Raw genomic sequence first — 10656 nt, 5'->3', positions numbered from 1 at the left:
AAGGTTTAGAACATATTTGACCATGTGACCTTGAAAAAAGATGAATACCATTCATTTGAACAAACTTTATAGCCCTTCATCCCAGCATGCTACTAGCCAAATATCATCACCCTAGACCTATTGGTTATTCAGAAGAAGTTGTTAAGTGTTTAAAACATATTTGCCCTCTGTGACCTTGAATGTAAGTCAAGGTCATTTATTTGAACAGACTTGGTAGCCCTTCATCCAAGCATATTACTGCCCAAATATGATCACCCTAGGCCTCTCGGTTATTCAGAAAAAGTTGTTTAAAGGTTTTAAACATATTTGACCCCTGTGACCTTGAAAGTGGGTCAAGGTCATTTATTTGAACAAACTTGGTAGCACTTCATCCCAGCATGTAACTGGCCAACTATCATCATNGTTGACGCCGGACAGACGGACGACGGACGGACGACAGACGCCGCACCATAACATAAGCTGACTTGCCCTTCGGGCAGGTGAGCTAAAAATTAAATTAAATCCCCAAAGAAATATTTTGCTTTTACATTATGTTTTTTTTCAAAAACTCAATTGTGTTCCTTGTTGTCCTTTATTATTAAGAAGATATTTTGATATTTTGTACAATCAAGTCTGCTCAAGTTATTTTTCAAGTTTACAGAACCTGTCTGAAGAGACCAGTTATTTGACTGCTTGAAGGTGGTCTCTGTATACAGGTTTTCATTTTCATTATTAGCAAATCCAATACACAGTGTTAACCATGAGCTTTCTAACAGAGAAATGATCAGATCTAGCTTTATACATGTGTATCAAACACAAATTCTCAACATTTTATAAATACAAAAAAGCATTATTTTGAAACCATAAGGGTCGTTATTGAAGAATTAAGTATTAAGATATTCGGATGAACATCATAAGGTCATGTGGGCCTAGCCTCAGATGTCCATACCATCTCGTTGCCATATTCAAAACCAATAAAATTTGTAGAAATTGAAGGTCATGTGACAAACTATCATCCAATCAGGTATATTCGTTCCTGTTGCTGACTTTACCTGGTAGATGGCTCCCTATGTGGTAGATTTTATAGGTGTATTGACCGTCTCCCCCGGGGCCGTCAGTGTACGGTTCATTAGTCAGGATCTCCACCCCACTGCCCTCTCCATGACTTTCCTCTCGACTTTTTTTCTGAAAAAAAAAAAGTCATGAGAAGATTTCTGAAGAACAGTATAACCATTCACCCCTGAAATTTCATAATGAACTATTTCAACCTTTGAATGAGAATTAAGAGTTCAAATGTGTCGTCAGGGTATGAGTTAAGCATTAGATGGAATGTCAGATAGTTTTCACGTTAAGTCTATCTTATATATGCACGAGATTTATAAAGTTACCTTCCTTAAAACTCTTTTAAACAAAGCAGATTACTGAGAGCAATTCATAGCTTCTACTCAACTGAGTCTCCCATCCTATGACAAACCTAAATATCAAAATAAATGAAGAGCCATAATTCTGTATATAGTGGAGCACAAGGCCCACCATTCCAAGAGTTCTAGTACACACAATCTAGCAATTGTTAGTGACACAGTAAACCAAATATGTCCCTGAGTTATTGAACAAAGGGCCATAACTCAGTATATTTCAGGGTAACACACCCTATTTAAGCACATATTGCTCAGCTATCCTAAGAGGCACTCACATTCAAATTTTGGTAATTGTTAAGGTAACATGACTCAGAAAAAATTAAGCAGATGAACCAAGGGCCGTAACTCTGTATATAATAGGACACCATACCCTATTTTAATATACCTTTCCATTGTGTCATCAATATCTGTGCATCTTTAAAATATGTCATCCATTCTTGTGTACCCTTTAATTGTGCAATCAATTACTGAGTACCTTAAACGTATAGGGCTGGACAATAATGGTTACCCGATAGTCTGATACTAGTGAAATCTCCAGCTGGACTAGAGGTTATTGGAACTCAGCTAGCCAAACTGACTAGTCAAAACTTGATACAATTTACATGTATTACTCATCATGTTTAATAATATTGGGTAACTAAAATTTGAACATATATTGGTAAAAACTGGAAAGTACCAGCCTGACAGACTACATTAAAAAAAATAAAAAAAATGCTAGCCCTGTATCACATTTAAATATGTCATATCCAGTTCTCCAAAGAAAATTATCACTGAAGAATTCTTTTGGAAAGAGATTAATACTACAACAAAGCAGCACGTGTATTCCCTTAGGGGTACTTTAAAAATCCCTGTCCGACTGCAGAGTGGTTTTCTTACATGCAGTAACCTCCCATTAGCTTCCGGTTAGATATACCCTAACTGTAGAACAATTAGACCAAGACACTAATCCATCGACTATGTAGCTCAGTCGGTTAGAGTAACAGTTTACCAGTTTGAAAATCAGTGTTCGAATCCTGGTCTAACCCTGCAATGTTATTTTTTTTATATACTCTGATCACTCTTGTTGATTATACTGTGTTTATTTCATCTTAATTATTTCTCATAAAAGTCCTGCATTTTTTTTTTTTTTTTTTTTCAAAAATGATTTATCAAAGCTATAGTTATGCCGAAAAAACCCAGTTTCCGACACTTAAATTACAGATTTGGGCTGTGGTACATGAATACCTAAGTGTATACCATTTCCCTACCTGTATCATGTAGAGCTGGGCAATGCGATACTCGTCTACACTCATCGGCAGACCGATTCGGTATTCCTTGATCAACATGATGGCGGTTGTCTAAATCTCTGGAACCTACTATAGATGAAACATGGTCGACACCAGACTTCAGTGTATAATTGTTTTGCCTGTTTCTCTACAATGGTAGAGAGCCCACATCTTCCTGTACTTCATTCTGCTCCTGAAATTTTGAAAATTTCCAGAAAATAAAAATACATGTAAACAATCAAACTTGGTATAAGGTTTATTGTTGGGACAATGTAAACTTCAAATTAATTCAATTTACACATGTCTAACCAGTGAAATACAGAGCATTTATCAATCTGGTAAATAGAGGTTCCCCAATGAGTGAGGGTTGGTTATCTTGTTTATCAAACTAGAGTTTGTTAATTTTCAAACTGTATAAAGACACAAGGTTTACCAAATGTCTTTTAGAATTTGAAAATAACCTAACGAGATCGAGTTAGATAACAAGAGGCACAGAGGGCCTGTATCGATCACCTGGATATGTTTAAAGTACTTGATATGAGGTACAGAAATAGCACTCCATGGTAGGTAGTGTATATATGCATCCAGTATTTCTGGAGATATAGCGAGAACAAACTTCAAATGTCAAATTCCAAAATGGCGGCCTGGTGGCAATCTTGTTTTAATGAGTACACCTTAATAGTAACAGGCACTACTTGACAACTTGATGGAGACAAAATTGGGATAAAATCTCGTAATCCCTAAGGTAGAAGAAGGATTTCAAAGGTTTTGCCTCTATTTCCCCTATTGGGCCCAACCCCTCTGCCCTGGGGGTCACACCCACTGTTTATACAAAATTGAGTCCCCTTGGCCAACGGATGATCCAGAATAAAGTAGGATTTTATATACCGCGTGTCCCGTCTCTATGCTGAAACACAACAAAAATTAAGTTCCTCTATATGTCTGGATCGTGATGAAGTTTATAATAATCCGTGTAAATTTAGTTTTCTAACTTTGGGTCAAAATCGTGAAATTTTAAGCCAGTGTAAATACCCCATTAAACTGTGTAAGACCACTCTTAGAACACTCCTGATCTGATGCAGTTGTTTTTATATTAACTGAACCTGCATTAAGAAACCACTGCAATTGGAGACCACGTTATGGAGGACTTAACAAAGGGCAGCACCAAATACGCCATCTGTCATTTCATCTAGTAATATCATGAAAAAGCATTCATTTCGCGGAAAAAATAGAAATATATTCGCTAAAATTACTAGATAATTACGTTAATGTCATTTTTGATATTTTGATAACAAAAAATTTCTGTGATCTTCAGCCAAAAAAAACGGTCACACAACCAACATAATTCTGATATATGAAGCAGCCATTTTATCTAGCCATAACTCCCTCGTGGTACAAATGTCATCGAAATACATTGTATACGGAAACCAATCTTGTTCGTAAATATCATCATGTTTTTATATCATTAATATAATTGCTGTTTTTTTCAATTTCATAATTAATTTCCTGATTATAACTAAAATATTAACACTTTTGGTAAACAGTGATGTTGTCACATTTGTTAGAGATCATTATACATTTAATTATTAATTCATAATATTTAGAATATTGCATAATTTGTAAATGTTCCACTCTGTGTGCATGACAGGTGTTTGATTATCAATTTCAGCATATGGTGGGCGTCGGCTAGGAAAGTGTGTGTGTGCGTGTGTGTGTGTGCCACAAATTATTTGGGAGAGAAATGCGACCTAAATAATCAATACTATAAATATTCCTTTTCGAAAGTTTTTTCCCCCAAGAAAACAAGGAAAATCTCATGATTTTTGGGATTTTTTTCATGGAATATATGAGAAATCTTTTTTGGAACATAAAGATTTTTTTTCTTTCTAATATCTAGATTTTTTTCTTTTTTCCTGAATTGGATAAACAGAAAATATTTTTTTATTGAATATATGGAACATCCTTTAACAGGAAAACAAGAAATAAGAAAAAATGAAAAATATTTTCTGGAACATGTGGAGAGTCTGTGAATGATCATTAATATCTAGAGATTGTTTGATTGGGATGCATCCTAAAACTATATATCATTTATAAATGACAATTTCTGTAGTGTTGCCATAATTCTGGAAAACTTTTAATGGAAGTATCTGGATTGAAAGTGAAGTTCTATTTATCACATAGTGTACTGTGTTATCCAGTGAATATACCCATGTAATATATGTTTTTAGCATATTAATTAACCCAAGTAATATGACCTATCAGCCCTGTGATTGGTTGTAAGTTTCAATTGTGACGTCACGCCTACGACAAGTACATGACGTCATAGACTTAATAACGCACTGGAGTCAAAATGGCAGCTTTTTACATTTCAAGGTTGCATGAAAATTGTCGTTTTACACGAATAATTGCAACAAATCTTGATGATGTGATAAAAAGGATCTTACACTCGTTTTCATTTCATATGAAATTGATGAAACTTGTCACAAATTTTTCATTTTAGCTCGCCAGAGGCTAGAGGCTCGTTAAATTGAAAAATTCTTAGACTCGCGTCATTAATCTCATGAAATGGAATCTCATGTACGATCCTTTATATGTATATTAATAGGGATATGGAAGCTGACACAGCTGTTCTTTCCATCAGGGTCAGTTCATGTTCTATAAAACAGCCCACCAAAGATTACATGGTGATTTAAATGTCTGGTAACCGTTGCTTTTGCCAGAGGATCACTCATTTGTGCTGAAGCTTGAAGTTAGATTTGGCTACAGAACTGTAGCATGAATGTTCACCTAGTAGTAAGGAAGTACAACTATACAATAATAACAAAATATCAAAAATGGCGACCATCTTGGTTTAGGTGGCCATCTTGGAAAAAATCTGCTTGGCCCCATATCCAAAATTGATCAGTACACCATGCCCAACATTCGTTCCAAGTTTCATGCTTCTACTAAAAATCCCACAATTATTCACCAATCCGCTGGACTATAACTCCTGTATAGCTTGGCAAATGAGTTCCAGTCAATAGAATTCATTTCACACCAATGTTCTGTATATACAAAAAATTACAATTTACAAGGACTTAAATTAGACTTAAAACAGTAAAATATTTTTTAGCATTACTTAATTAAAACATTTTTTAATAACTATATATATGTACTAATTTTTTTTTTATTATTTCAGGAAAACTTAGACTACTTCAAACATTCTCAATACACATTTAACACAGTCTTTTATGATATTAGCAGTCTTTATTTTTACTTAGGATCATTTTCAATAACTTTTTTTAATAAATTCATAAAATCATAAGACATAAACTATCTTGATTTTATGTAATAATTAATTATTTCAGACAAATTTTAATACAACAGATACATATACATAATGTTAACAATGATTTGTATGACAATGCCGCTTTATAACATTCAGAGATGGCATTCATTCCGGCTGTGAATGCCATAAGCCGATTGTTGACATCATGTGGTATTGTTCGATACCACCAACCTCCCTTGACAGATGGCTGTTCTATTCATTGTACAAACATATATGATATATATATGCATTAATTGAACGAATTTCTGAAGTTGGCATATTATATTATATAGGCAATTTATCAAAATGCCAACCGGACAAAGGCAAATCCAACATAATTTGCTAGCGTGCTTCATTGAATTGTCCAGTTGGCATTCATATTGCCTATGAATGCCAACTTAAAGCATTTCAATGCTTAAATGTACTAACATGTCTCTTTGATTTGAGACAAAAAAAACAAAACAAAATCCTCAATTTTATTTAAGACAACCATGTGAACATATATAATATAGCAATGCTTATTATCGTGTGAATTCAACTTCATTTTCTAAGTTATTAATTCAAAATTATTTCCTATACCTGCCAAAATTATTTTTACTCACTCACAGTGATTATAATGGACCCCGTTGGAAATAAGCTCCCAAGCTTTCATGGGCTATTCACAGGTTTTAGATCATTATATGTATACTGTGATTTTATTTCTTTTTGAATCTTGCTTAAATTGTTTTATGGACTGAATATAATTTCTGGTAAACTATAGCTGATTTCTTGTAACACACTGTACTAAGTGACCAGTCATTGTTGGCTTGGACTCAGTCTAGTCTACATCGCCATCAGTCTGGGCATTCAACTATGTTATTTAATATGTATTTTTTGTATAATTATCATTGTTATATATATAATGCTTTGTATGCATATAACCATTAATATCCGTGATCTATTAACTGAAATAAATATAAGAGCTATATACACTGATAGAAGCAATTACCTAAAGAATTATTTAAAGACACTGTTTTAAGAGGGCCAATAAAATTAGCCGTAAATGACGCCTGAACACAAACTCTGATTGTAGCCTGCTCGGATTTCAGTGAACTCCTGAAATGTAAGACTAGTGCGTGGTACCAGCAGTTACTGCGGCTATAAATAATAATAATAATAATAATAATAGACTTGATTTAAATTCGATAACACATTGAGTCAATGACTCGTCTCACATGTGGTCGACATAAAATGTACAATATTTACAACATGGATATGACATACACGTACATACATAAGAAATTAAGTAACATATCACAGGTAATAAAACATTGTATTATCTTTAAAACAAAAAACAAAACAACAACACACTCTTGCATCCTGTATCCAATAACAAAACTACGTAATACATATCACAGATATATTGGTATGTGATATCACACAGGCTATATTAGCATAGGATCTATAGAATTTTTGTTTTCCAATAAATAATTGATATATCTGCCAAAGCCTACATCCAAATACCGTACAGTTATTTTGACATACAGAGAGCTGATATATATCATATTATGCTATTTTTTTTGGTATACACGATACATTCCGTTTCTCGTTGTTATATAAATAATATACCTGCCAAGACGATGACATTTGATGTTACACATGATCATTACGTACGTAGACCCAATACGGGCATGATATCCATTTTTGTGCATTGGCAGGTACGTACAGTCTAATTCTCATCATACATGTATATATACGTCACCTGCCAAGATGAATAATACTCAAATATTGCATACATTTTGCCAATGTTTTATTGAACAGTGACAATATTTGTCTGACATGCCAAACTTGAGCACATTTGGTATTTATTAGCTGACTCTACAGGGGCTAGACAAAAAGGGTAGCCCGATAGTCTCAGACTAATGAAATCTCCAGCTGAACTAGTGCAGGGCTAGACGATAAGAATAGCCCGATACTCTCAGACTAATGAAATCTCCAGCTGGACTAGTGCAGGGCTAGACGATAAGAATAGCCCGATAGTCTCAGACTAATGAAATCTCCAGCTGAACTAGTGCAGGGCTAGACAAAAAGGGTAGCCCGATAGTCTCAGACTAATGAAATCTCCAGCTGAACTAGTGCAGGGCTAGACAATAAGGGTAGCCTGATAGTCTCAGACTAATGAAATCTCCAGCTGGACTAGTGCAGGGCTAGACAATAAGGGTAGCCCGATAGTCTCAGACTAATGAAATCTCCAGCTGAACTAGTGCAGGGCTAGACAATAAGGGTAGCCTGATAGTCTCAGACTAATGAAATCTCCAGCTGGACTAGTGCAGGGCTAGACAATAAGGGTAGCCCGATAGTCTCAGACTAATGAAATCTCCAGCTGGACTAGTGCACTAGTGGTTCTAAAAACAAGAGGCCCAACGGGGGGGGGCTGCATCGCTCACCTGGTATTAATCTCACACTTGTAATCTTAAAAGTGAACTAAAATACAGCTACAGGCAGAATATCAGTGTTTGATTCATAAGAACCTATTAAAAGATTTAAACATATGACGCCAGTGACCTTGAATGTCGAACAAGGACATTAGGTTGAAAGTGAGTCAAGATTATTCATTTGAACAAACTTGGTAGCCCTTCATCCCAGCATGCTACAGGCCCACTATCAGTCCTCTGGGCCTTTCGGTTATTGAGGAGAAGTTGCTTGAAGATTTTAAGACATTTGACCCCTGTGACCTTGAAAGTGGGTCAAGGTCATCCATTTGAACAAACTTGGTAGCTGTTCATCCCAGCATGCTTCTGGCCAAATATCAGTACCCTAGACGTTTTGGTTATTATGAATTAGTTTTTTAAACTGTCTTCACCTCAGCCACTATGATTATTCGACCAATTGTTCAGACCCTGAAATTCAGATTTGATAGAACCAGATTTACTGACACACTGTCTTATCTGCCAAAATGATTCAGTCTTTATATAATATTTTGATTTCTACTCAAGTTGGACTCAAGCAACATCCAAATGCTGCCTGTTTCATTTGTTGATGAAATTGACCAGATTAACATTGCATGTGCGTATGAATACATATTTTCAGATTTTGCGAAGGGAGATAACTATTGACATCTTTAAACGAAGATACCACTTTGATATTTTACGTTCTTATTAAAGCTACACAAGAAATTGCTCAAGCAACCAAAAATTATCAATTAGCAAAATATTATCAGCTGTTGAAAGCCGTAGTGAAAAGTCATGTACTGACCTAAAAATTCAGAAGATGTAGAACCTCCAAATTTAGTGGCTATCCACTTTGAGCATGTAAAAAAGATGGCTACTGTAGACTCGCAGTTGAGCCAGTGCGACGCATCTAGACATTATTCTTCTGCGATGATGCATATCTAAAAGTATAAATTCATCAACATCAAGAGGCCCAGAAGGGCCTGTATCACTCACCTGAATATGTTTGAAGTACTGATATATGGTAAAGATATAGCACTCCATGCTAGGTAGTTATGTACATATGAAATTTCAGAAAGATCCATCCAGTATTTCTGGAGATATAGCAAAAACAAGCTTCAAATGTCAAAATCCAAGATGGCGACCTGGTGGCCATCTTGTTTTAATGAATGCACCCTAATAGTAACAGGCACTTCTAGACAACTTGATGGAGACCAAATTGGGATGAAATCCCTTAATCCCTAAGGTAAAAGAAGAATTTTAAAGGTTAACCTCTATTTCCAATATTCGGACCCACCCCTCTGCCCCCAGGGGGGCCACACCCGGCGTTTATACAATGAGTCCCTTTAGCCCAAGGATGCAAGTTTTACCTCTTGTGGTCACAGCATGACCAGTGGTCAGCTTTTCTGAAGAATTTGAGTTCCATCAAGTGAACAAATTATTAACAGAATCCTATAAAACTGTTACAACTAAAAATTGTAAAATAATCTTAAATTTCATTAGCAATTACATGTCTTTTGTGATATGAACAAATCTGAATTTATTTTCTAGAATATCCAAAAAAACAATCACAAATACAAAATCTTCTCTTTCACTTATTTTACAAAATTTTGATTCTGTAAGTTTATTAAGTGAAATATAAAAACCTTCCATGCAATTAATTTATACTATTAATTCCTTATACCCACACAAACTCATGCTATTCTATATACAACTAACACACAAGAAACCGTAAACCTGTTTACTACTCTTGTTGGCAACATATTTACAAACAGTAATACATTTGGCGCATCAAGGGCTACTCACTCAAACAATTTTACTACCATATATCAATCTGTATTAAACTTGCATTTATGCTTTTATTTTTGAATAAGCTAGACTCTGGGGGTATTGAGAGAAGCAGCTAGACTCTGAAATGTCTTCAGAGAAGCACCGACACAGCCCAGAGTAGTGAGCAGCTAGACTCTGAAATGTCTTGAGAAGCACCTACACAGCCCAGAGAAGTGAGCAGCTAGACTCTGAAATGTCTTCAGAGAAACACCTACACAGCCCAGAGAAGTGAGCTGCTAGACTGAAAATGTCTCCAGAGAAGCCCCTACACAGCCCAGAGAAGTGAGCAGCTAGACTCTGAAATGCCTTCAGAGAAGCACTTACACAGCCCAGAGTAGTGAGTAGCTAGACTCTGAAAATGTCTTCAGAGAAGCACCTACACAGCCCAGAGAAGTGAGCAGCTAGACTCTGAAAATGTCTTCAGAGAA

The 10656-nt window shown here is 35.4% G+C and overlaps 1 long non-coding RNA gene across 2 annotated transcripts in view; it reads right to left on the bottom strand.

Annotated features, from left to right (window-relative positions):
• Nucleotides 1-1036: 1036 nt before the first annotated feature.
• LOC110452719 overlaps nucleotides 1037-10656 on the bottom strand; it is a 52873-nt gene continuing 43253 nt past the window's right edge. For both annotated transcript variants that reach the window (XR_002463216.1, XR_002463217.1), the window contains exons 3-4: nucleotides 2645-2855; nucleotides 1037-1164 (exon numbers count right to left, since the gene is read on the bottom strand). This is a non-coding gene — a long non-coding RNA (uncharacterized LOC110452719). The remainder of the gene's footprint in view (nucleotides 1165-2644; nucleotides 2856-10656) is intronic.

The sequence above is a fragment of the Mizuhopecten yessoensis genome, unplaced genomic scaffold, assembly GCF_002113885.1.
Source record: "Mizuhopecten yessoensis strain PY_sf001 unplaced genomic scaffold, ASM211388v2 scaffold6847, whole genome shotgun sequence".
NCBI classification, from domain to species: domain Eukaryota; kingdom Metazoa; phylum Mollusca; class Bivalvia; order Pectinida; family Pectinidae; genus Mizuhopecten; species Mizuhopecten yessoensis.
This window is presented reverse-complemented; position numbering and strand designations above follow the sequence as displayed.